The 27,749-nt window shown below is 38.1% G+C and overlaps 1 protein-coding gene across 8 annotated transcripts in view; it reads left to right on the top strand.

Annotated features, from left to right (window-relative positions):
• The window catches only part of LOC109417137 (lipase 1-like), a 533,887-nt gene that overhangs the window by 67,923 nt on the left and 438,215 nt on the right, over positions 1-27,749 (top strand). The window contains exon 2 of one of the 8 annotated variants that reach the window (XR_009997542.1): positions 8,932-9,097. The exons of the other annotated variants lie outside the window; for them this stretch is intronic. The gene's annotated coding sequence lies outside the window, so the exon portion shown is untranslated. Of the gene's footprint in view, positions 1-8,931; positions 9,098-27,749 lie in introns of those variants that run through there. 8 annotated transcript variants of the gene reach the window in all.

Below are 27,749 nucleotides of genomic sequence, written 5' to 3'. Positions count from 1 at the left end.
TCGGAAAAAAACCTGTAAAAACTTCTTACGATATCTCCTTAATTTCTTAAGAAACTGCTGGAGGGTCTCTGAAAGTTTTCCCAGGGAAAATTGCTAATGAAATTTCTGGAGAAATTTGTGAAGGAATGTCTTGAAAATGTGTGAACAAATTTGCAAAAATTCCTGCACAAACTGCAGACGAGATACTGGTGGAATTATTGAGAAATCCCTCAATATATCATTGAGGATTGCCTGATAGAATTCTTGGATTTTCTGATGGAATCCTTGGAAAAAAATCTGAAAATACCTTCGTAAGTATTCTTAAAAGAGTTTTTGTTAATACATTTATTACTTAAATAAAAAAAATCCTCACAGAGCCACTTATTTTTTTTCTGGAAAACAAACCTTTGAAGAAAATTAATGAAATAATTTGAGAACCCTCTGCGGGCATTCATGTGAGAATTTCTTTAAAAACAACTTGAAAATGTAAAGGTCTGAGTAAATAGGTAGCAATCTCTGGAAAATGCTTCGACGAACTTATGGAGAAGCAACTGGAGGAAATTCCAGAAGAATCTCTTAAAAGCTTTGCAGAGGATTATCATAACATTTTTACCCGAATTAAGTTTCTAAATAAATAAAAAAAATAAAAAAGAGAAACTATGAATACATACACGGAGTAACATCAGAAGAAACCTTTGGAACAATTAAAACAACAATTTCTGAAAGTGTTACTAGAAAAATTCTAAATTTCAAGAAAAAAAAACTAGAGGATTTCTAAAAGAATCTCTGAATATTTGTGATTTTTTTTCTGGAATTGCATCTTTTGCAGAAATCTATGTAAAATTTAGAGCAGAAACCCCTGGAGAAATTTCAAGTAAAATTTAATGAAAAATTTCTAGAAGAATTTCCTAAAATTTTAGTAGGAATTCCTTCAGAAATATTTGAAGGAATCCAAGGAGGAAATTTTGATGGAATTTCTGAAAAAAAAACCGTGTATGTTGTTTTAAAAGGGAATTTTTGGAGAAATTTCATAAAAAAAATCTCCTGAAGAGAACCTTACAATGATTCCTAGAAGAATCTCTGGAGAAATCGCTTGAGAAGTTTTCAAAGAAATACATGGACAGGAATGCATTCTTGAGGTATACCGGCAGGTATCTTTTAATCAACTTTTGCTGAAATCATTCTCGGAATTCCTGCAAACGTCTCAAAAATTGCGAAAATAAATTGAAAAAAAAAACTAAAACAATTTTCTAAGGGAATTTCCGGCAGTGTCTTTGGAGGTAGACGTAAAAACTTGAAGTATTTTTAGGCAAAGTACGTTTAATTGGCAAATTGAGAGATAAATTTGGGAAAAAAATTCCCCCTCGTTTTGGTGGGATTCAAACCCACGATTCCGTATCGCTAGTCCGGCGCTTTAACCAACTAAGCCACAGAACAAGTTACAATTCTGCGGAATAGAAAGCCACGAAAGTGCGGGAGATTGACATCTAAGAGCCGAAAGAATGATATTTTTTTCAATCTGTATTAACGAGATTTTTAGCCGTAGGCTAGTTCATCTCGGGACTCACGCTTTACTTCCCTTCCGAAGGAAGAACTCATATTTAGGGAGTTTGTCGGGAGTGGGATTCGATCCTAGGTCCTCGGTGAAAAGAGAGATGAAGTTCTGAAAGACGGATCCGGTTAGGGTGGTGCTTGGAATCCTCTTTGACTTTCTATTTCGCAGAATTGTAACTTGTTCTGTGGCTTAGTTGGTTAAAGCGCCAGACTAGTGATAAGGAGTCGTTGGTTCGAATCCCACCAAAACGAGTGGTAGTTTTTTTTTACAAATTTATCTCTCAATTCGCCAATTAAACGTACTTTGCCTTAAAAAATCTTCAAGTTTTCACGTCTATTTCAGACATACTGGCCGATTGGTATAGCCAGAAAAGAGCAATAAAACCATTGTCTCTGGAGGTAATCGCGGAGAAACTTTAAAAGATGTGGTTGTATGGAAAAGAATACATTCTCAAAGAATTCTCAGCGAAATCTTTAGAAATTTTCCTTAATTATTTGGCAAGGGCTTTCAGAAAATCGTCACCTTAAGCATGACTGAAGTACATGACACCGAAGACGACCTTACAATTGAGGTTGAAATAAGTATCTGTCAAAGGATGCGAATTCTTAGTGGAATTCAAAGGAACAGTACTTAACACGAATTTCTTTTTACTTACAGGTATTCCACTAACAAGCTCAGGTTCATCATCATCAAACTTTTGTTATAAAACTCTTCCTTTTTATATCTCTTTTCCTCAATATCGAGTAAAGAACAGCAGTTTATGCTTAAACCGTTGTATACGAGAAACAACTCTACCAACAAAATGGTAGTTACAGCCCTTCAATAATGTAAGAGGCGGGAGCTCAAACGAAATAAAAAAAAAACACCAACTCCTCCATGTGTAAATTTTGCAACTTCAGCGTTTGTCTGAGCTGCTGTTGGTTGGTTGCTGTTGGTACAGTAGATACTCTATTGCTGAACGAAAATGCACCAGTTTGTGACGCGTACCCACCTGCGCACCCCATACCGTTCGTTGTTATTGCTGTTGTTGTTGCAGCCCCCCAATATGGATGGTCGAACGGGACGGAGGTGGACTATTACCACTTCATTTAGTAACAACCAGCCAGTAACGGCAACAGCAGTGGCGGTGGCGGCGGCTGCGTGGTGGCGTATTTTCTTGGGAAACCGCCACCAACACTTACTGAACCTCTCTGTTTGACAATACTCTATAGTACCACCGCGCCGCCGCCGCCGCCGCCACTGTCATCCTCCAATAGAAGTAGAACCCCACGACTCTTGGCGGCGTGGTTGCTAGTAGGTAGCAGGTTACATAAAACAAGAGCTAGCTTTGTACCAGGCACAGCAAGCGTCGTCGACGGCGTTCGGCGGCGTCTGTTTGTTCAGGTCTTTTCGAGGGGGCGATGGTGGGTCCACTCGTGGAACAGATAACTTCCGGTGCGATCGAAGTCGTGCTGTTGACGACACCCCAAATGGTGTGGACAGAGCCGTAGCGTGGTCCCACGGCGCCCTTGGCAAGCATCCAGATTGGCGCCCCACGACAATTAGACATTATTATTTTGCTAAATTTGTTTATTCAAAGTTATGTGTACGTTTTCGAAGTTTTCAAAGAGTACGAACAGATTTTGCATTTCAAGAATCATACTTAGACCAGCACAATAGTTAAAAATGACATTTCAAATTCTTAAAATGTATGATGCATACATTTCTAAAGGAAATCTTAGTTTTTTTAATTTTATTTTTAAAAATACTGAATTGAATTTCAGGAGCATTCAGAAATCCTCAAACGTTTTTACTATTTTTTGGCTATAGCTTCAACTGGTTTTACCAGAATTTCCTAATAACTTCACCACAAGTTTCTTCTGAAGTTCAATCAAAATATTTCTTAGAAAATTTTCAGAAATCATTAGACAAAAATGGATATGAAGTAATACCAGGAGAAATTCCTGAAGGATGAGTTTTTGTTGAAATCTCTAGAAGAATTTTTGCTGGATTCATTGAATGAAATTATGAAAGAGATTGCGGAGGAATTCCTGCATTTATCCGCATGAATAAATGATTAAAATTTTCAAGAAATTTAAGTAAGCATTCTGAATGGAATTTAAGGAGTATTTTTTGCAGGAATTCATGGAGCAATTCGTAAAGAAATGCCTGATATGCTAATGCCCGTAATAGTTTGTAGAGGACCATTACTGCCCATAACTGCATAACAGTCACATTCGACAAAAGTAGGCATTGGAGAAAATTGAGCTCAAAGTTTTCAATTTGCACTAGTATGGAAAAGGATCAAAATTTCAAAAAATCGGCAAATATTCGAAGTTAATCATTTTGCAATGGAATCTTCTACAGCTCTTCTTGTATGATGGGCGAATAGTTTAAAAAAATATTGGAGCAAAATATGATTGGTGGCGCGCTATGAGGCCAGCGTGTATTCCCAGTGTGACTGTTATGCGGTTACATTCGTGAATATTTGATAATGAGACAAAACGACTTGGTATTTTTTTCACATTTTGTAGAACAAACTTGTAAAGTTTATTTGGGTAGATGAAAGTACTGATGATTTGGATATGAGCCCCGGTATTAACTCAATATTGACAAAAACTGCAAATGTTACAAATATGCAGTTATGGGCAGATTAGAAGAGTTAAAAAAACTTGGCAGAATATTTGAAGGAATCTCTGAAAAAGTTTCTTGAGGAATTTTTGGAGGAATTTCTGAAGAAATCTATGAATGGCATTCAGAAGAAAGCTTTGGAGAAATTTTGGATGAAGTCAATTGCAGATTTTCTAACGGAAAACCTGTAGAAATTTCTGAATTATTCCAAATTTATAATTTTATGGAGGAATTTATGAAGACATTCATGAAAAGTTTTCTAGTGTAATTCTAGCAGAAATTTATGGATCAATCCCTAGTAAGCATGATACAGTTTCATATAAGATTTTATTTCAAAAATTCCTAGAAGAATTTCTGAAATAATTCATTCTCAGAGGGACTTCTGAAGGAATCCCTGAAGTGATTTCTAATGAAATCTCTACAGAATTTTTCATAGGAATCCATGGAGGAATTACTAAAGAAATCTATTGAAGGGTTATTTAGTAATCCTTATACACATTTTTTGCAGGAATCCATTGAAGGAAATTATTAAATATCCATGTATAAATGTCGAGAGGAATCCTTTGACTGATTCCTGAATAAATCCCTAGATAACTTCCTGAAAACCTAAACCTAAAGGGATTCTTCGAGAATTTTTAGTAAGAATCTCCAGAAAAATTCTTTATTTGCTTTTTTTTAAAATAATTTTTAATATAAGATTTTGAGAGAATTTCTGGAGAAATTCTTTGAAATGTTTTTAAAGAAATTTCTTGAGAAAATTCTGAAATAGTTTTTGAAAGATTTGCTTAAAGAAGCCCAGCAAAAAATCCGAAGAAATACCTGGTGAAATTTATGAAAAAATTCCCGAAATATTTTATTTGTTTGAAGGGAATGAACAGCGTCGTCTGAATATCTTTCATTTAAAATACTTGTTAAAAACACTCTAAAATATGTCAATAAATAAGTTTCCAGTAATTTTCAGAGAAAAACTTTCACTAGAATTTTGAAAACTTATTGATTTTGCTTGCTCGTTAAAAACAACTAAAATAACTTCCAAAGTAAAAAAAACAAGCTAAATTCCCAGGTAACCTCATGATAAATAATCTAGCGAACGAATTTTTGAGAATAACGTAATGTAAAAAACACTCGATCAATCTTAGATATTTTGAAGTCTTGGTAACATACAAGAAAACAATAGCATCATAATATTCCTTCTAGCCTTTTACCTTTTCGGCGCCCCTAAGAGGCTGGCGCCCTTGGCGGGGGCCAACCTGGCCAACCCCACGCTACGGCTCTGGGTGTGGACCCCAATGTCGGGGATTGTTTAGTTAGAGCGACGATGAGGCTGTGAGAAATTTATTGCCCTGTTTGAGCAACAGTTCTGTGAGAATTCAAATGAGAGGAAGTATGGGGCTGATCATCATAGAAATATGACGATTTCACCTATTTGCTCTCGAGACTGGAGTGGACGGGCTTGGTGGTCTTGTGACTACCGTTTCTGATTTGTTTGCAGAAGGTCCTGGGTTAATCCCTGGCTTGTCCCTTTCCTCCTACCTTGTATCTTTCTATATATTTTCTGTCTTTTTCTTATCTACATATACAACTCATGTATATTCGTATGTTCAAAGCTATTGCTAGAACAGAAACGGGTTGAAAACGCCGTTTCTTTTCCTTCCAACTTTCACAGCACAACATATCAATCTATCATATTACGCCTACAAGTTATGCAACCAAGCGAACTGTGCCACTACTCCTTCACAGTAGTCCACACACAATCTATCACCTTAATAAATCTATACCCCCTATCCATGGATTGCATGACTGATCCACATCTCACATCTTACCCTACTAACAAATACCACATCCGTGTTGATTGTGGGGGCACAGAGTGCTCTCGGTCTCTAGTAGCAACAACCATCACACTCTAACATTCCTTTCCATTCCCATCTGATTGTAAGGACTTGGCCGGCGCCGGTATTGATCCAAAATGTATGAGCTGCTTAAATTGCACTTTGAAAATAAGTGGAGTATCCCAGCTCCTTATTCAGTTGGATCTCAGTGCAATTGAAATCTGTTCAGATCAATCACGGAGGAGCATCCATTGACATCCCAAATAACAATTCCATTGCTGATTGGTTTTGTTTGATTTTTATTTGGGTTTTATCACAGTGATAAGTAAAACTCACAGTTTTATGACTACTTTTATGAAAACCATTGATGAAATGTTTTATAGTATACTTGAAGATTTTAACAGTAAACAATACTCTCCGATATGTAAAACTTCTGGCAATCATTATTACCACAATAAAACTGTTCAAACTCTCAACAGATGGCGATCCGTTAGATTAGTAACGACATCTGTTGGTGTAAAAACAGAAACTACGACACTGCTAGGTTTATTGTGGTCATCATAAAAGTAAACTTGCTTTCGTTTTATTTTCCCTAACCCCAATATTCACGGTAAAATTAAATGCGCATAAGACTACCAACACCCCAACTACTAAAATATTACTTTGAAATGATCGCTTTCCACTTACGAATGATGTATCCTCCTGAACTTTACGTGCCATCGAAGAAGCTTCTCTGCATCTTGAGCTGTCATAGTTTTTGTTGAAAAAAAAAACAACAATCATCATAACCTCTTTTTGAGAATGAAACATTTTTCAAATAGGTTTTAAAACGGTTTTATTTCTACTCTTAATGTGGTTTGCAAAACCTCTCCGAGAGTGGTCCACTTAACCTTTCAGGACGTGCGCCATCAAACAGCTGAAACTGCACCGCGCTCGCGCTATCTACGACGAGCGAAGTTTTTTGACAGTGTTGTACTTTTTACAACGGCGCGCGTCCTGAAGGGTTAACCGGAAGATGCTCTTAAAGAGGTTATCAAGAGGTTTTGATGTATAAATCAGTTTTATTGAAAGTTTTATAAAATTGGTCATGAAGATCTCTTATAGAGCAGAACAAAACTTAAAAAGTTACTTGAGATGTACACTAAGCTAAGCTAAGCTAAGCTCAGCAAGTTGATCTAACTGAATCGTTGAATATCGAACAAATTGGCCTTTAAATGGCATTTCTCAACTCCGCTTGGCAGCTGCACTGGGAAACTCCAGCTCTGCTCCACTGTTATCAATCAATTTCGACGTAGAAAAAAAGCATGCCAAACCACAAACCTAATTCCCGCATTGTGTCATCATAAGTCCCCGAAATTCATTCATCCAATTATCTATTCCATTGCACCACATTACGACCAAGAAACAACAACCACAGCGCTTGGAAGACCTGTGCTGGCTGGTGGCTGTTACGTGGACCCAGAGTCAGCAGCCGTTGTTGGTTGCTACAATTTCTGATGCAGCATCGGTAGCAAACGGCTATAACAGATGCTGCCTGTCTGTGCTGTGGTTGATGCTGTTACCGTTTTCTCTTGCTGCAGCCAGTCAGCCAGCCAGCCGCAGCTTTTTCTCTCACTCAATTTAGTTTAAATAGATCTAGTACCGGGGTCCACGGCGGCGGCTGCCGAGGTGAACTGGCTGGCATGCATCTACACAGCATACGAGTGACGCAACTTCGACCAGATTTTGCTCTGCTTTTTTTCCTAGAGGCTACTGGCCGAGCGAAAGAAATGCACTGAGTTATTCACCTAAGGGAAGGGAGTTACTTTTCTCTCTTTGTGATCTGAGAGTGGTTCTATTAGAGTTGTACCTTTTATTTTGGCTTCATGGTGGTTCTACGAACCTCTTCTAGTCTATTTGACTAAAAAATGTGACTTGGGGTGTTTATCAGTTTCTTAAAATATATTTACTGGGATTTATGGAGACGAATGAATTGACGGCCTTTCAGCACAACAAAAGTTCAATGAAAGCAAGAAAAAAAGCAACAACGAAACAGTGATTTTCCTCGTCCCCGTGGCTTGAACCAAAGCTTGATCCAATAGCATGCTGCCTAGCCAAGCTAACCGTTGTCCTCGTACGTATGACCGGACTTGCTGGCCAAGTTGCTCTCCTTCAAGGTGGCTCTTGTTCGACCGGAGGGAACCGGACAACGACAAGGCGACACGAAAGGTATCGAACGAGTTGTAACTAGCTTTTAAAAACTTGTCGTTTATCGTCGTTCACGTTAGAGTTCTCCAAGAGGCGATGTTCAGAGCATAGGCGTTGCTATTGTATTGAAGATAGTACGTAATTCAATATCTTCATAGCAAACTAACACTTTAAAGCCAAATAGTTTCAAGAAAGTTCTTAAATTCGCCATGAAACCAAAATTTTTTAATATGGCTTTCAAAAGCACTTCTAAAGAACTTAATAAGTGAAAAAAATCCAATTTGTTGCTTTCCACTGGATGCATTTTGAAATTACCTGTTTAAGGAGGTCAGAGGTCGAGTGCCAAACTTAACAGTTTTTATGGTTTTATGATGGTTTTAAGGTTTCCTCAAATCCATTGAATTGAATAAAAAATGCTCTGGAACTCCCAAGCAACATTTCAATAACTTAATAACTTTAAAGTGGTTTTGAGAAGCATAATAAAGTCTATTAGCTTTATCCTTGCTTAGTTCTTGTTTTATGGTGTATCTTATTACCTTTTCGTTTCTATTTGAGTTAAAAATGTGACTTGGGGTATGTTCAATATCTTTGAAAGCAGTCAAGTCTCCAATACATTCTTATGTCGCAAATCCTTCGTGATCCCCCTCCAGAACTAATCCTAGCTGCACCAGTGCTGCTCTCGGTCACCACAGAGACATCGCGCATCGTCATGTGCACATCGTCTACCGTACGACAACCTAACTGATTTTGTATTTTTCCTCTCTATTTCAGGTACGGTACCACACGACTAGATAGAGCCCCATTTCATCGGCCACTAGAGTTGCATTATATTAGGTAGGACTGACCCGGTCAGAGAGACCGGTTCAGCCTGTGAGAAGGAGCCACAGCCAGGAGGACAATGGGAAGCTGGGAGTCTGAGTCTACTGACCCACTGAATCGAACCCATTTAGAGAGACCGGAGGGCAACCGGCGAGGTTCGTCTCTTTCTTCGGTCCAGTCAGACGGCGGGCGTTCAAATCTTTCCACGTGTCCTAATAGCTACGTCTTGGTACCATCTACCGGCTGATGTTCGTTCGATTCGAATTGGAATTCAAAGCACGGTAGTGCATCGTTTCTACCGCAAACAGCGAGTCCAACTTCTTAGGACCTCTTTGTTCGACTTTGAGCCATCGTTGTCGTCGTCGTTGTGGTGAAAGAACTCGCAAGGATGGAGAAACGATAACAGCAGTCAGGCTTCTCTGTGTAGCAGCAATTATTGTTAAATGGTTCGCGTTTCTTTTTTTTTTTTTCAAGGAACAAGCGCAAAAACAAACGATCGTGAGTTGTTAAAATTGGTGCGCTTGCTACACACTTCGCCGAATAGGTAGAGGTAGCAGCCCAATTGGTCAAAGGGCAGGTTGGCTCCTTGGACGAAATGGTAGCGCAAGCAACACGGCAATCGAGTACCTAGGTAGCAGCTGATTATTGGAGCGCGCGCGGGCGCTCGATTAGTGTGTTTGTTGGCTGGCAAGTTGAGAAATGAGGTTAGTTTCGGTGCCCTCTGGCTTGATGGGTTAACTGAAATGGATGTTTGATTTGCCCTCCCACCGGTGTTAGAGGCTTTGGAAAGCAGTACCTAATCCACTTTTATGGAGGCGCAAATGATGCCATCACAAAGCGTTTCTTGGTCTTGCATGTTCTGATCATTGGCTCTATGTACATAAGATATAAGCTTAATTCATGTGTAACGATGTAAAGTGCATCTCTCAGACATCCTTACCTCCAGATTTATTTATTTATTTAGTTATGTATTCATTTATTAACATGAATCCATGATTCTGTCAAAATCTTGAACTTCTTGGGATGGGCAGGGCATCCTTCACGTTAAATGATGAATGCATTAACATTTGGCGAAATTCTTAATTCAAAAAGTTGACACGCTCTTCCATGCAAAACTTTTAGGCCCAATTTGCTGTGAAAAGTTTCAAAGCCAGTCACAAAATCTAAAACACATTATTAGGTTTCATCACAGTCTCCAAAACAGTCTCAAGCCTATTTGACTCGCAATTGCAAGTGAACTCAGATAGATCCATGGCTAAAGCGTAGACCTCAGATGTGGTGATAATACTCGCCCAGCAACAATTTCAAGTGCATTTATTTTTGCGAAGGTACTAACATCCGTTAAAAAAACATTTTTGTCATGGTTTGACGATACCTATTTGGAAGAACAGTCACGAATACCAAGAGCAAACCTGTAATTCAGGAAAGATGCTGGCACTCATATTGATATACCTAAAACAACGACAAATCGATTTTTAGACTCCACCTTCTGACAACTATCCAATTGCTTGACAGCTTGTTCAGTATAAATATCTCATGGGGTGCTTCCATACACGCTTTCAATTGATTACGATTAATTATAAAACACTTGGTCTCGTCCGAATTGTATGCAAAATAAGGTATCCAACCATTTGGTCGAATGCCGTTTGTCAACTGTATTTCCAAACACTCTTTCTTGAACTTCACCGCCTTTTTCTGCCTGAAATTCTGCCGTAAATACTTGAACTATTTATAGGCAATGTGCGTTCTCTTGGAAGGGAAACTTAAAAAAACACCACTTGTTTTGGTGAGATTTGAACTCACGATTCTGTATCTCTAGCCCCACGCTATAACCAATCAAGCCACAGAACAAGTTATGATTTTAAGGAAAAAAAAGTCAGGCTGGATTCGAAGCACCACCGTAATCAGCTCCGTCTTTTGTAACATCATCTCTCCTCTCGGCTATAGATGTCAATATCAATCTTCCTCAATGTTGCGATCCTACGAATGACAAGTGCGAGTTATAGTCACTATATGTACAGTCTTGCAAATAGAAAATCCTAAGTACTGGCAACAGGAGTACATTCTGCCAACACTAGAAAAAGTTCAAGCTTTCGACAGACCTTGTGTTTTCAGAACATAAATTTATTATCTTTACGCATACCATACTCTTCTCGTATTTAAGTTCTCTCAAAATGTCGAGTTCAATTGGCTCCGATAGTTCTATCCGCCAGACTGTGTTTATAGTGACTGTAGTGCGAGTGTATTGTTTTCAACATGTTGATATGAGCCATTTTACGAACCTATTCTGTAGGGTTTTAGTCACCACCCAATGGTATATTTATTGGTTGTTGATATTTTTCGGTGATTGCTACACACTAACGCCTCGATTTATTACGTTTCGGCTTACTCAGTAATAGAGCCACATTAGTGGCGAGTGTATCGATTTGGACAAATCTGATGATGGCTGAAGAAGAGTAAGCCGAAACGTAATAAATCGAGGCGTTAGTGTGTAGCAATCACCGAAAAATATCAACAACCTATAAATATACATTTTACGAACCGACAACAATGTTGATGATGATATTGCTTTTCACGTGGTAGTGACACTACCTCCTGTCAAACTTTCATTCATAAAGTCAGCCCGTAAAATGGACAATTGAAGCTCAACTGACACATGCTTTGTCAACGACCATCTGATCAGAGATGCCAGATATACAGATTTTTCTGTATTACACAGATTTTTGACCTTCCATACAGACAACATACAGAGTACAGAAAAATACAGATTTTTGAAATGTGATATAGATTTCTACAGAAAGCATAAAATTTGAAGTAATTTTCAATGAACTCAATGTAAACTTTGTAAATTGCTACATTAACTTTGAAGAATTCATAAAAATTTGTACATTTTCACACATGTTTTAGAAAAATAAATACCAGTAAAAATTAAAATCGTCAAAAAGAAGTACATTTTTGTTAGTTTCTATTGAAATCTAGAACTCCCGGTGTCTGCTATACCCAGGCCCGGATTAAGGATTGTGGGGGCCCGGGGCCCGAGCGAATGTGGAGGCCCCTCGGAGAGATGATCAAAAATGTTTTTCCTTATTTTCGAACAGTACTTGAGCAATATGAAAAATAAAGCTAATGTTAGCAACCAAAAAAGGGTTTTGTGGGGGCCCCTAAAATGTGGGGGCCCGGGGCCCGGGCCCCCCCGGCCCCCCCTTAGATCCGGCCCTAGCTATACCCTCAAACACAGCGATACAGAAAAATCTGTATTGATACAGATTTTTGATGAAAATAATCTGGCATCTCTGCATCTGATCGATGCAAGCTCAGCATGCGTTGAGCGTTTAATGTGGTCGGACGCTCGTTTGACTAACTTCGTTAGAGGGAACGTAATGTAATCTTAAGTATCAATACTCCAGGTCATGTGATACCTAATTAAACTCTCTGGCATTTCCAGGATACAGAAAATAATTCAAGATAGAAATACCTTTAAATCCAAAAAAAATGAACAGAGCCCACTGCATGGGATATACAAGAAAGAAAATATTCTTTGACATGTCATTACAAGCATTAGTCAAAGAAATATTTGACTGAATTTCTGGAGGAATTGGGGCATCTTGCGAAACAGTTTCGGAGCAATTTCTAAATGAACAGATGATAATGATTATAAAAAAAATCAGAACAGAGGTCCATTAGAATTATATCTTTAATGATAGGATTTTTTCGTAGATTTTTTTTAGGAAATTACCAAAATTCATTGAAATTTCAGTAAGACGGTTCGATGAACTTTTGACAACAATTTTGAATGAATTCACGATGGTATAAGTTGAAAAATTCTTGAAGAAACTTATTATGAAATTTATTCTTCTCAACAAAATCACATAATAAAGTTTAAAAGAATGGAAAAGAACGCTTTGCCAGTTTTTCTAAAAAACTTCCAGAGGATTATTTTATTTGTTGTTTAGAAAACAAAAACCTCTTATCGAATTCGATAAAAAATGGGATTCTTTCAGAAGTTTATTTAAAAATATCTTCCAAGAATTCGATTAAATTATTATAAATTTGAAAATTCCAAATCAATTTTAAAGTTTTTATTTTGGAATTTTTTTTAAGAGATTTTTTTAATTTTTCAAAGTCAAGTCTTGCTTCACGTTGTTTAGCTAAAAACTACAAACAGTACATGGGTGGTCTTAAGTTTATTTGACGGAGAATGTAGAAAAGAAAATAGAAAGAATGAGTAGAGTATTGATTTCAACTTGATAAATTATTGAGACAACTTCCGAAAGAGTTTTTGATTACACTCCTAGAAATGAGGATGGAAATCTTACGAAATAACAGAACTACAAGACTGCAATGCCAAAAACTCTCAAGTACAAAATCACCTGTCAACAGAATCAACAAGATTATTTCTTATACAATATAAAAAAATAAACGAAAATTTCTATTTAGTTTTTTTAATTTTGAAGACATTTTTTTGCTAAATTCAAGGTTTTTTTGAACACATTCAGAAAATTGTTTCTGGAGTTTTTGTTTTTAAATATACCTAGACTCTAAGGATTTCAGCAACAGCATTCTAATGTGTATTTTACAGAATTACTGAATGAAAATCTTCTAGGATATTCCTCAAAACCTTCTCCAGGGACACTACTTGTTTGTACAATAAGCTCTTTATGGGTTCTGCAAAAATTCAGTCGTTTTTTTTTCGCCTAACAATTTTAAGAAATCTTAAAAATTCTGGTTAGTTTCAATGAACTTTAGCTTGCAATTCATTCGGATGTTCTGTCCAGAAGAGACTACTCTTCTCTCAGACATTCCTTCGATTTTTTTGTTGGAATTCAAGCTAATACTAGTTCAAGCATTCGGGTAAACATATCTATGGAAGCTACTACAAATACGATCATTGATCAATTATTCTGTTGAAATCGCTTGATACTTTTAACTACTTAGGTACAGTTGTATCCCGATTTTGTCAGCCTCAGATTTTGTCTACTTTTTAATCGTATTTTGTCGGCATTAACTTTTTGACCGGATTTTGTCGAAATTTTTTAAACAAGAAAAATAATTGCCAACAAATCGTTGAACTTTTGAAGAGATTCCGAAGTTAGACAAAACATTTACCCAAAAACGTTAATATTTATCTTCCTTCTGAGGAAGACACTATCCCCGTGTTGAAACGTTAGGTGAATAATAAAACTCGTTTTTTAAATCTTAAGACTACGTAGCCGTTAACCAATATATATATAAGAGAGAGTCAACCTTACATTCGATTTCCAATAGCAAAAATAAGAGTGTGTGTCGTTTAGCGTTGTATAAAAAAAATCTGTAACGAGCAAATTTCACGTATATTTGAAACGAACAAATAGTTTTTTTTTTGCTAACTAACACATTTCTGCTCTTTTGGGGACCTAACCCTATCCAACCTTTTAAATCAATAATTGGTTTCAAATTTCTGAAAAAAAAACTCTTCTTCTTGGAAAAGAACAAACGTCAAATATTGCCTGTTGATGAGATTATGGCCACGGGGATTAGGGATTTATAAGCCACGTTTGCTTTTAGGTGTGGTGTGGATGTGATTGAAAGTGTCTGATAAAAATCTACTTTCCAAACGAATTTCAAATTTGAAAAGTTCTATATGGATAAAAGTTCATAGAGGGAGGAGTTTCTGATATTCTGGGGTTAGTTTGAACTTGACAGGTTCGCTGACCGTACACTAAGCCGTCGTTGCTGCAGATATCCCCGCAGAACTTTTTCAGGTATTCTTTCGTGGATTTATTCAGGAATTTCATCTTAAATCCTTGTAGAGATTTCTTTAGAGAGGCAATTTCATAAATGATTCTTCTAATGTCAAGGATATTTTCATAACGAAGAGTTTCTGAACTGACCGGGAATCAAATCTATTTTCCTCAGCATGATCTTGCTGAATACTCGTACGTTTACCGCTTCGGCTATATATGCCCAAGTAACATTTTTAAATCAAGCAGACTCGAAAAGGTTCATAGAACCACTGAAAAACCAAAATTAAATGCCTAATAGTTTTATGGCGGTTTTCACTACCTCATTAATCTTTTGGAGCCGGAGAGGTCATATATCCAACACAGAAATAGATGAATAAATTCACACATTTTATAGAACAGAACACTGTCTTTTGCAAAGTTCTTACAAATTGAGTCCCCTATTAAGGAAAAATGGGAATATTTGTATTTGAGACTTAATTGACAACCTAGAACGTCCTGAACACCATAAAGTTTGGTGAAATGAAATAATTGACATACCAGTTATTCTAAAACCTGATTTTGGATATGAGTTACGTTGATATGTGTTCATTTAAACTTCGTCAATAATATCAAAAGGCGTTTTATATTATGGGATGTTCTAGATGTTCAAAACTGGCCATTAGTGAAGTCCTTCAAATCCACAATTATAATTTTATGTTCTATTGCCTTAAATAATAGTATTGCGTAATCTACTGGTATCAGTGATACCCTTGAAATCTTTAATGTCTTTTAGACACTATGGGGATATTCCAGGTGCGCCAAACTACCTTGGAGTTCAGAACTTCAGATCTACACTTGTTACAGTAACCAAACATGTTATACTGAGTAACTTTGCGAAATCAACCACGGTTACTGGACCAATCTGAAGTCTTTAAAATATTTGTGTAAACCTTTAGATATTATTATTGTCGGGCCGCCACCAAACCGGACTTCGCACAATCAAGTCGCGACGCGACCCAACTCGCGACGTTTTTTAATCCTGTCAAAAGTAGCGCGCATCCTTCCCGTTGTTGTCAGCCACACAGCGCACTAGATGCGAAACAGTTGCGACACTTGTGGACCAAGAAAATTGCAATTTTTGATTGAATGTCGGTCTTGATTCCAACCGGATAGACAATATAAAACTTTGGGATTTTCATGGTCGTCCAAACTGTCCTATAATGAAGTCCTTCAAATCTACAAGAATAACTTTATGTGTTTTTGCCATAAATAAAAGCATTGCATGAATCTATGACAAAAGGTCGAAAGACATAAGGTCGAAGGACAAAAGGTCGAAGGACAAAAGGTCGAATGGACAAAAGGTCGAATGGACAAAAGGTCGAATGGACAAAAGGTCGAATGGACAAAAGGTCGAATGGACAAAAGGTCGAATGGACAAAAGGTCGAATGGACAAAAGGTCGAATGGACAAAAGGTCGAATGGACAAAAGGTCGAATGGACAAAAGGTCGAATGGACAAAAGGTCGAATGGACAAAAGGTCGCATGGGACAAAGGGTCGAATGGGACAAAAGGTCGAATGGACAAAAGGTCGAATGGACAAAAGGTCTAAAAGGGTAAAGAGGTTAAATAGACTAAAGACAAATTGGAAGACATGAAAAAGTGATCAGAATTCGACAGAAAAACGACGATTAAAAAATAGAACGAGTGATAGCAAAATTATTCAACAACTTCAAAACAATCATTATTGGAAAATAGGAAAGTGTCTTCTAAAACTTGCAATAGCTTATATGTAGCAATTTCTACCGCATTGCAATTCGAAATAGATGCCCATAAATAATAAAAAGTAATGTTAAGTTAAGATTAAATATGGAAAATAATATTCCTTGCATGGCATGTCACGTAGAAATTATGCAAATTTACGCTCATCTTTCACTGAACTTTTCAGTTTCATTTACCTTACAAAAGAGAAAGAGAAAAAAAACGCACAATAAAATGTACATAATTCCTCTCACGCAGAGTTTTTGTGCGGGTGATTAGAGTGCTGCGTGAGAGCAATGAGAGCCCGCAGATCATAATCCCAGTGCGCAATTTCTGCGCGCACGCAGAAAAAACAGAACTCAGTGCACACGCAGTGTGTTTAAAGGGGTCAGTGTTGTTTGAGCATATGGTGAACCGAAAGCATGCCAGTAAGTGTAAAACCCGCTAAGGGGTATCAAATCCTGTGATATCAGAGACAAGCGGACGTTTTAAGCTGGTCAAGGACTTATAGTTGATGAATATTTTGGTTCCAAATTCCACCAACAGGTGGTGCTAGTGAGCTAACAAATTTTGTTTTTCATATATATCAGGAAAATTTGGCAAAAAATTGCAACTAGCGCCACCTAGCTGCAGAAACTCGAACCAAACGATAATTATCCTGAAAGCCCTTGATCTACCAAACAATTTTGCCGAAGACAGCATCTTTTTAAACAATCAGAATGCTGAGATATGTGAAATATAAAATTTGTACGCTATTTAGCGCCGCCTAGCGGTGAAATCACAAATCACACGGCCTATATTCTGAAAGCCCTTGACCAGCTAAACAACTTTGCCGAAGAAACCAACTCTCTAAGTAATCAGGTTCCTGAAATATATGGGATGGAAATTTTGTCAGTGTTGCATCTGCTTGTCTAAGATATCACATAAATCACAGACAAGTAGATGTGACACTAGCGAAATGTCAATCTCATATATCTCATGATCCTGATTACTTAGAGAGTTGGTGTCTTCGACAAAGTTGTTTGGCTGGTCAAGGGCTAACCGATAATAAGACTTAAGATTTAAAATTCTACCACTAGGCGGCGCTAGAGAGCAAACAAATTTTAAATTTAGCATATATCAGCATCCTCATTTTGTAGAAAGATGGTGTCTTCGGCAATATGGTTTGGTAGATCAAGAGCTTTCAGAATAATTACCGTTTAGTTCAAGTTTCAACAGCTACGCGGCGCTAGTTGCATTTTTTGGCAAATTTTCCTGATATTTATGAAAAACAAAATTGTTTTGCTCACTAGCACCGCCTAGCGGTGGAATTTTGAATCTTAAATCTTATTATCGGTTAGTCCTTGACCAGTCAAACAACTTTGCCGAAGACACCAACTTTCTAAGTAATCAGGATCATGAGATATATGAGATTGAAATTTCGTTAGTGTCACAGCTATTTGTCTGTGATTTATGTGATATCTTAGACAAGCAAGTACTTTTATACTCCTGTGGTACACACAGTATTGCACTGGAAGCACGACTGAGTGCGCTCTCAACACGAATTTTTGTGTGCACATTTTCTGCGCGCACAAAATGTGCACGCAGAAACTAAAAAAAAAAACATGTTTGTGGTAACATTTGTTTGAGCACTCATTTTGAGGATGAGCGGGTGGTTTGTGTGTGAAAAAAGTTGCGTAGTTCACCCTCGCTCTCGTTGAAAGTCGTGTGTAGAGTGTAGGTTTTCTCTTCACACGTTTCGCACTGAGGAGCATGCCATCTCTGATTCCTTGAAAGAACAGCCTATGGGTTGAAGAAGGATGAATCATAGATCGGAATATTCTCATTTGAAGTTCCAATCATTAATGCGATTAAATAAAGTCAAGCAGTCTATAAATTAGAAAAGGACAAATCTCTGGGTATTATAGGGGTGATCCATGAAGAACGTCACGATTATAGGGGGAGGGTGGTTTGCAAAAGTGTAACAAGCAATATGGTTAGTATAGGACAGGGAGAGGGGGATCGAAAATTCTCAATTTTTGGCGTAACGCCTGTATGAGCAAACAAAATGAAATTGTTTACTTATACAGTATAATTATTATGATCTACCTATCAATCCAAGAGATGATGATCACTAAGCACAAGTAGTTAATGAATGTTTCTGCAGTACAGTTAGAAAGAACAGATATTGAAAAGAAGAAGGCAAAATTTCTGATTGAAAAATAAGTCCCTAAGGAGTCAATAATTATTTCACTAACAAAAGTTAAAAGAACAGCCTATAAATTTAAGAAGGACAAATTCCCGAACAAAAAACTAAACTAAATTGCCATTAAATAAATACTACATTAACAGAACTTGAAAGAACAGCCTACAAACAAAAGAAGGAAAAATTTACTATGGAAATGTTAGTGACTGAAATGCATATGATTTCTATAACAGCACTACAATGTTTCTTTCAATGAGCGGCAACAAAGACTTCTCAAAAATGTTTGTCTTATAAGCGAGAAATACCAGCTGGTAAATTGGTCTACTAAAATTCGACCTTTTGTCCCATTCGACCTTTTGTCCCATTCGACCTTTTGTCCCTTCGACCTTATGTCCATTCGACCTTTTGTTCCTTCGACCTTATGTCCATTCGACCTTTTGTCCATTCGACCTTTTGTCCATTCGACCTTTTGTCCATTCGACCTTTTGTCCATTCGACCTTTTGTCCATTCGACCTTTTGTCCATTCGACCTTTTGTCCATTCGACCTTTTGTCCATTCGACCTTTTGTCCTTCGACCATTTGTCCTTCGACCATTTGTCCTTCGACCTTCTGTCCCAAAGCCGATTAGCCGAACTACCTTAGAGTTCAGAACTTCAGGTCTACAATCGTAACAGCAGCCATATCTGCTATACTGAGCAACGTTGCATACTCAATCGCGATTACTGAACCAACCAGAAGTCCCCAGATTGTATTATAAACCATTGGGACATTCAGAGTCGTCCAAACTATCCTGAAGTTTAGCCATGAGTTCAGCTTTTGACAGTAATAGTAGTTATTCTCTCAATGAACTGTAACATTACACATCCAACTATAATATGTTATTTCATGAGTCATTCCAAGATACTTTTGAGATATTCCAGATCCACTACTCCGGAGACCATAGATTCCCCAACTAACAATCACTCATTTAACAGGCACCATTATGACGAATTAATTCAGCATAATGTTGAATAACATTTGAACTATTTTCACGTACAACCTATGTTCGGGTTTTGTTCACACAAATTTGGAGAAGTTATAAAGCATCATGTTGTGCACCAACTTATTATTTTGTTTTTCGTAGCGTTTTACAAATGTACAAGAAAGTTGTTATTAAGCTATGGCAAAAACGACTGAAAATAAATAAAATGCAAAAATGTTGAACTCTCACGAGAGTAATTATTTGCTCTCATGTTGAGAACACCTATTATGAAATAAGAATTACATATAAAATTACCTAAATCCGGATTAGAACTCGAGACCTGTCGATTGCCAGCCGCATGCCTTCCTATCTGCGCCATCCTAGAGATGGTGAGTTGCAGCACCCAAAGCAAAACATCATCTTCCCATAACTCAATAATGATCACTCCTGAACTAGTGTTCAGCAGTGGTGAATTAGCACAGCACGTGGTAATCAACTGAACAGCGCCTTATACTTCAACTGCTGTTCAACCCAAAACACGTGTTTTCCATTCTGATTTCGCTGTCAGTATTTTTATCGCACGGTGAGAAAACTTGTATCGAATGCGGCCAAAAAGTGTTGGTCCTTATTGAAGATATTGTTTCCAGACGAACTAATTGCGATATGAATATGTTTTTATTTTTATTATTAATTATCGATCTTTAAAAATGTATGACCATATGTAGTGTGGTATGGTCTTGGACATGGTGCATTCACAGCATCTGTTCAGGTAATCTACTCATGCTCAATCGAAGATCCGTTAAGCATTTTTTTTTATTTACGCTTTTGTTATGGGATCTTGATATTATGTACAATAAATAGTGCATAAGAATGTTTAGGGATACTTGAAATGTGTCGATTTCTGAATGCTGTTTGATAGGTGACTGCTTCGGTGACTGTGGCAACAATATTCAGTAAACAAGACAGCACTGAAATGTCAAATGCATCGATCCAAGCGTCTCGTACAATCGAGCTGCTGCGGAAGATAAAAAATATAATAATCAAGGTACAATATATCTTGTTACAGATTAATAATAATAAATAAATACCTCATTTTTACGTTGATTACGCCTCTTGGCACTCAATGTTAAACTGCATAATTCTATTCTGTTTAATTTTATGTGATTCGCTTAAAATTTTGGTTTTTAAATAACTTGGTTGTCTAAACAGTTTTAGCCATGATTTATCCCATAATCCGAACAAAGTTCCGAGTCAATGACGGGCTGAAGGCGTTTATTTGACAAGTGAAAAGCACATTGTTCAGGAGCATATGCTTATCGATACATCAGCTTAATAAGATGCAGACAAATGTTTTGTTAAACTCTTTTGTTAAGGAATCAATGCTTGTCGAATAAATTTCTTGTTAAACTTTTGAAAAGTGTTTTAATTTACCATTGTTGATACCGATGAGGAAAGTCGAACATTGACTATTTTCTCAATTGAAAAATCATTTAAACAGTACTGTGTAGAGCATAATTTTAGTTCAGCTATCATTACCATTATTAAGCAACAATTCAGCAAGCTTGCTTGTTTGTGACTTGCAATTGTTAGTTGGGTCAGGTCTACACTTTCGATAAAAGCTTTTGCCACTACGTTAAGTAATGTAACATAATAATATTCTGTATTTACCAAAGTAGTTCAAGAAACAATAAGCGTTGTTATTTATGTTCAGAATATCATGAGTCATCCTGACTGTTGTGGAGCTTACTTGATGAAAACAACCACTGTCACATGTGATGATTTCGTTTCAGATAGTAACGTTAATCAACGGCATTATGCCAAATGGGGTAGAGCCCTAATGAAGGACCACGGGGTCTGTAGCATAGCGCTTCAAGAGGTATTTCGGACAGGATTCGTGGTGGAGTAAATCAGCAATTGTTGTACACCTCATAAGAAAAGCATGGAGTGTGCAAGAATTGGTGATTTACTCTACGAACATTTAAAGAGAGTCATTGAGCCGGCTTTATCGATAGTCAGTCGACAACGAACTAGATCTTCATCCTACGGCAGGTCCCAACGCTTCATCTGCTTGTTGGCTTCAAGGCGGCATACGGCAGCATCGAGCGCCCAGAGCTTTGACAAATCTTGGACGAGAACGACTTCCCAGGGAAACTGACCAGTCTGGTCTAAGCATTGATAAAGGGTGTGTAAAACTGCGGAAGAGTTTCGTGTGAACCAAGTTCTTTCCGATTTCGTTGCGGATTATGATACGTCACCTTATCAGGCTCAGATATCTACTCTGCAGCATTACTCTGGAAGGAGTGAAGCGACGAGCCGGGCTCATCAGTCGAGGTACGAGTTTCAGTAAATCTGGTCAATTTGTGTGCTTTGCAGAAAACATGGATATCATCGCCAGAACATTTACAGAACCTGTAAATTTACTAAAGACTAAGCTTATTTGGTGTATTATACATTGCGCATTTGAATGTTTGAGCCCCGATCTTCCCAAAATAGAGAGTTCCCATGTTTAAAATTGAAAACCATTTTCACTGCTTCCTCTTTCAACAATTTATGCAAAAAAAAACGCTTATCATCGCCTTAAATGTTCCACTCATCTCCCAAACCAAAACAAAATAGCCAAGAGCACATTTGCTCCAGAAAGCTCACACACGATCATCGATGATGCTTCCAGGTGGCTAGACTCTCTGCCACCACCTTGATCCCCATCTGCATCCACTGTTACTTCTCACCATCCTCCAAACCAGCCTTTTAATTGCCTTCTCCCAAGGAAATCAAAAGTTGTTTTTACTCTTCGTACGAGCTTTCCACCCATTTTCGTGTACATATCTATCCGCAATTCCCGTCGGTGCTGACGCTGGAGACCGCCGCCACGGCCAAGAGAGGCCCCCAAAACCGGTAATTACCTATGGAGCCGAATTGGGTCAGACACTATCGCCGCGCTCTTATATCCACACAAGGGAACAGACAGACAGACAGGCTCTCAAGTGCACACCGATTGTTGGGATGAAAAGTGGGAACTCCGAGAGTGGGCAGCTGTGGTTTTTGCAACATAGAGTCTACAAGAGAGAGACGTACCTACTGTGTGCTTGTTTCGCTTTCAAATGTGTTCACTTTTCTCGGAGGAATGCGGCGAAGAACATCGAAGCGGGTTTTCCCCGGTGCTATGGAGCGGTGGCTTCTTCTCCTCAAAGACGGTACTCAATTTGGGAACCGCGACTGTTGAAAACCAGCTGAGAGGGAAATTTAAACGACTAAATCATGAACTGTTGAAAGTTAGTGAGATTTTTTTCTATCTCTGTGAAGGCTATGCTGATTGATTTTTTTTAATGGTGTTGAGGGTCATTCAGTTTGGAGGGAGTTGGAGGTAATTTGGCGAATGTTGGGAATTGCAGCTGTTGTCAATCGACAAAGTAAGGAAGATTGATTGATTGATCAGCCAGTCGGACAGTTTCGAATTGAAAACGGCATCAAATTGACATCCAGTTCGAACTTCTCGGTTATTATGTTTCAACTGGTTGTTCGGCAACATTGTTATTAATGAAGTTCGACAAAGAAATTCAAGATAAGAAGAAAATGAATTAATATCTACCCAAACATGGAAACAGCCATTACTGACCAATTAAACAGTTACATAAATGGAGCAGGGTTCAAAATACATTAGGTTGAAATTGATACTTGAGTGAACAGATAAAATCAAGAAACTTCAATATCATATCTTGTGCTGGATTGGTTGCCTGTAGCTACTCATGTGTCGAAAGATTTGCTACCTTAGCGCTACTTGATTGGCAAGTATATGTAGCCACTTATTCTTCCCGAACTGGCACCATGTTCACTGCCTTTCCACTTCAATGTCCAAAGCATGCAAAACCAAAAACACCCCCAGTACTTATGTAATACTGAGAGCGGTTACGCTAGTAATGGAAAAGCATGCTTATCACAACAGTATGCACAATTCCTAAGGGAATTCCTGGAGCATTTCATAGAAGCGGAATCCCTGAAAATCTCTTCGAATGAATCCCTATAGAAAGCTCTAAGGAATCCCAAGATAATCCTTTGAAGAAATCCTTGGAGTGATGTCTGCAAGAATCTCTGGAGAAATTACAGGGCGAAACCCTACCGGAATTTCTGAAGGAATCCCGTTTATGGTTTCTGCAGAAACCTCTACAGAAGTTCACGGATAAAGCCCGTAAGTAATTCCTATTCCATCCCTATTCAATCTCCAATAAGTTTCCAAAGGCATCTCTTGCAGAATTCCTCATAAATCCCTAGAGTAATTTTTGACATTCTTGGGTATAGAATATCTCCGTGTCTGTCACACTCAGTAAATAAATGTGAAGTGACCATAGACACCACATAGAAGCTAAGAAGCAGGCTATATCCCAAATGAGGAACATATGCCAAAAATAAGAGAAGCTGCTCATGTGGGAGATTTCATTTGCCTAGCTAAGCTAGATTTTTACAGTAACTTCCAGTTTTATGACTTTATAAAAGTAACTGTTATACCGCTTCCACCTTTCAACTGCGTTTAGCATTGGGCAAATCTGGCTGAGACATCGATTTTTGTGAATCGATTCGAATCGGATCAGCAGAATCGGTTCACCGATTTAATCGAATGCTTTGAATCGATGTTTTTCACATCGAATCGATATTATAAAGTAATACAAAACTATGAGAGAAACTCCACCAGAATCTTTAAAGAGACTCCTCTAGAATTCTGAAGGGAGTTCCTTTAGAATTATGAGAATTTTTTTAAGAATATTGAAAAAGATCACACCAGAATCCTGAGCGACATTAACTTAAAAAAGCAACATTCTTCCGGTATCTTGATAGGAATTCTCTCTGAATTCCATTGAGTATTTTCCTAGAATCCTCAGAGAGATTACTCAATATCTATGAGACGATTTTTCTCAGAGTCCCGAGAGGAATTCTCCCAGAATCCTGTGATAGATTGTCTCAGAATCCTAAGAAAAGTTCTCCCTTGGGATTCTCCCAAAATGTTCCAGAATCCTAAGAGGGGTTATCCCAGAATCCTGAATACGATTATCCTAGAATTCTAAGATGAATTCTCCCAGAATCCTGAGAGAAATTCCAAGCGTGGTTCTTCCACATTATTGAGATAAATTCATGTGGAATACTGAGAGAGATTCTCACAAAAAACAGATTTTCGGAATTCCAAGAAGAATTCCCCATGAAACTTAAAAGAATTTATCCAGAATCCTGAAAAGCGTAGCTTAGAACTCTAAGAAGGATTACTCCAGAATCATGAGAAAGGTTCCCTCAAAATACCTGAGTGGAATCTTTTGGAATGCTGTGGATGATTCTGCCAGAATCCCGAAAGGTATTCTGCAAAATTTTACGAGCGCTTTCCTCAGAATCCTCAGAATCGCGTAATATCTATTAACCTAAGCGGGTTATTTTCCAAAAATCTGATAAGGATTCTCCTTGGAATTTTAAGAGGTATTCCCACATAAAACAGAAAAATTACAGCAGATTCCTGAAAGACATTCCCCATGAATCTTCGAAAGGACTCCCCTGAACTCCTGAAAGGGGTTGTCCCAGAACTCTGAGAGTGATTCCTCTAGAATACTCTAAATAACTACGCCAGAACCTCTAGAGAATCTTCCCACAGTCTTATCAGGGATTTTCCCTGATTACTAAGAGGGATTCTCCCAGAATCCAGAAAGGTTTTTTTTGCGAGCAACTGCTTTAGAATACAGAAAACAGAACTCTACTGAGATTTTCATACAATCCTGAGAAGGATTTCTTTCGAACCCTAAGAGGAATCACAACATCTATGCGAGGAATCCTCCAAAATCCAAATTTCTCTAGAAAATTCTGCTCACAATCTCGTGAGAGATTCTTCAATAATTAATCTTGAAAAATATAACCCCAGAATCCCAAGGAATTCTCCAGAATCATGGTCTCAGAATCGGGAATTTTCCCAGAAAGCCGAATTTTCAGAGAATCTAGGGAAGGATCTTACGCAAAAACCTCTGTGGGATTTCCCCAGGATCCTAAGAAATATTCCTCCAGAATTCTAAGAGAAGTTTCGCCACAATTCTGAGAATGCTGAGTATGATTCTCCAAGAATTCTGAGAGGAGTTCTTGAGAAAGCTGAGAAAGATTTTCTAAGAATTCTGAGTGGGATCCTAAGTGAGGGTTTTCCAGAATCCTTGGAAGAATCAACCCAGATCATCCAGAAATTTCTTAGAATCCTGAAAAGGGTTTCACCCTTGGTAGGGAACACCTGAAATGAATTTTCTTAGAATTCAGAGATTCCGTAGAATTCTGATAGGTATTCCTTAACCCTAAAAGGGATACCTTCACGGCCTCAGTTTCGTCACCTCGCTGAGTGTGTTCCATCAAAGACGAGATCTGAAAGGCGCCTGGGGTCCAATGGACCCCAGGTATCCCTTTTAGGGTTAATAATACTGCTGAGTAAAATTCCTCCAGGATTTTTGAAGGGCCTCTTCCTTCATTCTGAAAGTTCAACTTAAATTCTGTGAGAGATTCCTTCAAAATGCTGAAAATTATAACACCACCTGAGAGACCTTATATCCCAGAAAAGAGAGAAAAACTCATCCAGTAGGAATTCCCCGTGAAATCTATTAAGGATTTCCCAAGAATTCCGAGACAGATTACTCCAGTTTTCTGAGATGGATTCTCTCAGGATTTCAGAAGAAATCTTCCAGAATCCAGAGGGATTTCCTCAGATTCCCGAGATGAGTTCTCCCTGAATCCTGTCATGTATTGCATCACCCTGAGGGAAATTTTCCAGCAGTATTGTAAGACATCATATTAGATTCTTGAATCAGATAGCCCCAGAACTCGGAGAGGTACCCTAAGAGGGGATCTTCCGCATTATTAAGGGAAATTCAACTAGAATCCTGAGAGGGATTCTCAAAAAAAAGGGAATCCAGAGATGGACTTATCTAGAATCCTGAGAAGGATGCGCTAGAACCCTGAAAGGGGCTCTCTAGACCATAAGGAGGATTCATTTAGAATCCTGAGAAAGATTCACTTAGACTCCTGAGAGGGGCTGCCCAAGAAACCTAAAATATACAGGTATACCTTGATATAGTGGACCCTAGATAATATAGACCCTCGATCTAATAAACTTAGATTTTATGAACATTTTACCTCGATTTTAGGTATTTTTTTTAATGATAAAATTCTACAGTGCATTCAAAAAAAAGGAATTTAATATTTTTTAATCGAAAGAAAAATCGAATGTAAAAAATCGATTCAGTCGATTTCTTGGGGCTTCAACATCGATTCAAAAAATCGATTAATCGGAACAAAAACATCGATGTTGCGAACATCGATTCAAAATTGCCCAACGCTATGCGTAATAATGGTCCCAGCGGTTTCCGTCAGCGTAGCACTTCCTCGTGGTCGGTTCGGTTCAAACAGCTTAATCTACGATTCGAGCTCCTAGTTTATTTAATTACTGTTACAAAACAGTCAGTGGTATACACATTAAAAATCTCCACGACGTGTTATCAATAACTGTTAGTTCGTCTATCACATAATTTGTGGACTTTTCCCCTCGTAATCAATATGATTGAATCTTCGATATTTCCCACCAATTACTCGCATTGATTGATCGTCATCTACCGTGATCCGCCGTAAACGCCAAAGATCCTGTTTACCTGCCCAAAGTTACGCCCAAAGTATCGGCTGCAGTCGGGTAGTCGATTTTCCACATACACAGTTCGTTTACACCTTGCAGCGCAAGTGCAATCTCTTCCCCCGAGCTAGTAGTGAAAACACACAAACACTTATCCATCGACGCCGCATTGAGAAAACCAGCTCTTCCAATTTCTAATCCATCTATAAACAACTTAAAGCCAGCTCACAGCTGATGCAGTTGATGCGCTGTGTTTGGTGGATGCAATAACTAGTCAACCTGCCTGACGTAGGCAGGCAGGCAGACAGGCAGGTAGATAGTCGTCATCAGCGGTGAATCGTAATTGATGAGCCTTGAGCTGTGCCTAACTTAGCTTGGCATCAACCAACAACAACAACACACTGCACACTGACTGGCAAGATGACGACCGAACCTGGTCCGATGAGTAACAGGTGTATTTCTCTCTGGTATATGTTAGATACCACGCGCAGCGCAGCATCCATCCATACCCAAGTGCTGTGTGTAGTGCATCC

The sequence above is a fragment of the Aedes albopictus genome, chromosome 2 (genome assembly GCF_035046485.1).
Source record: "Aedes albopictus strain Foshan chromosome 2, AalbF5, whole genome shotgun sequence".
NCBI lineage: Eukaryota > Metazoa > Arthropoda > Insecta > Diptera > Culicidae > Aedes > Aedes albopictus.
Note: the sequence above shows the minus strand (reverse complement) of the source record. Positions and strands in the feature narration are given on the sequence as shown.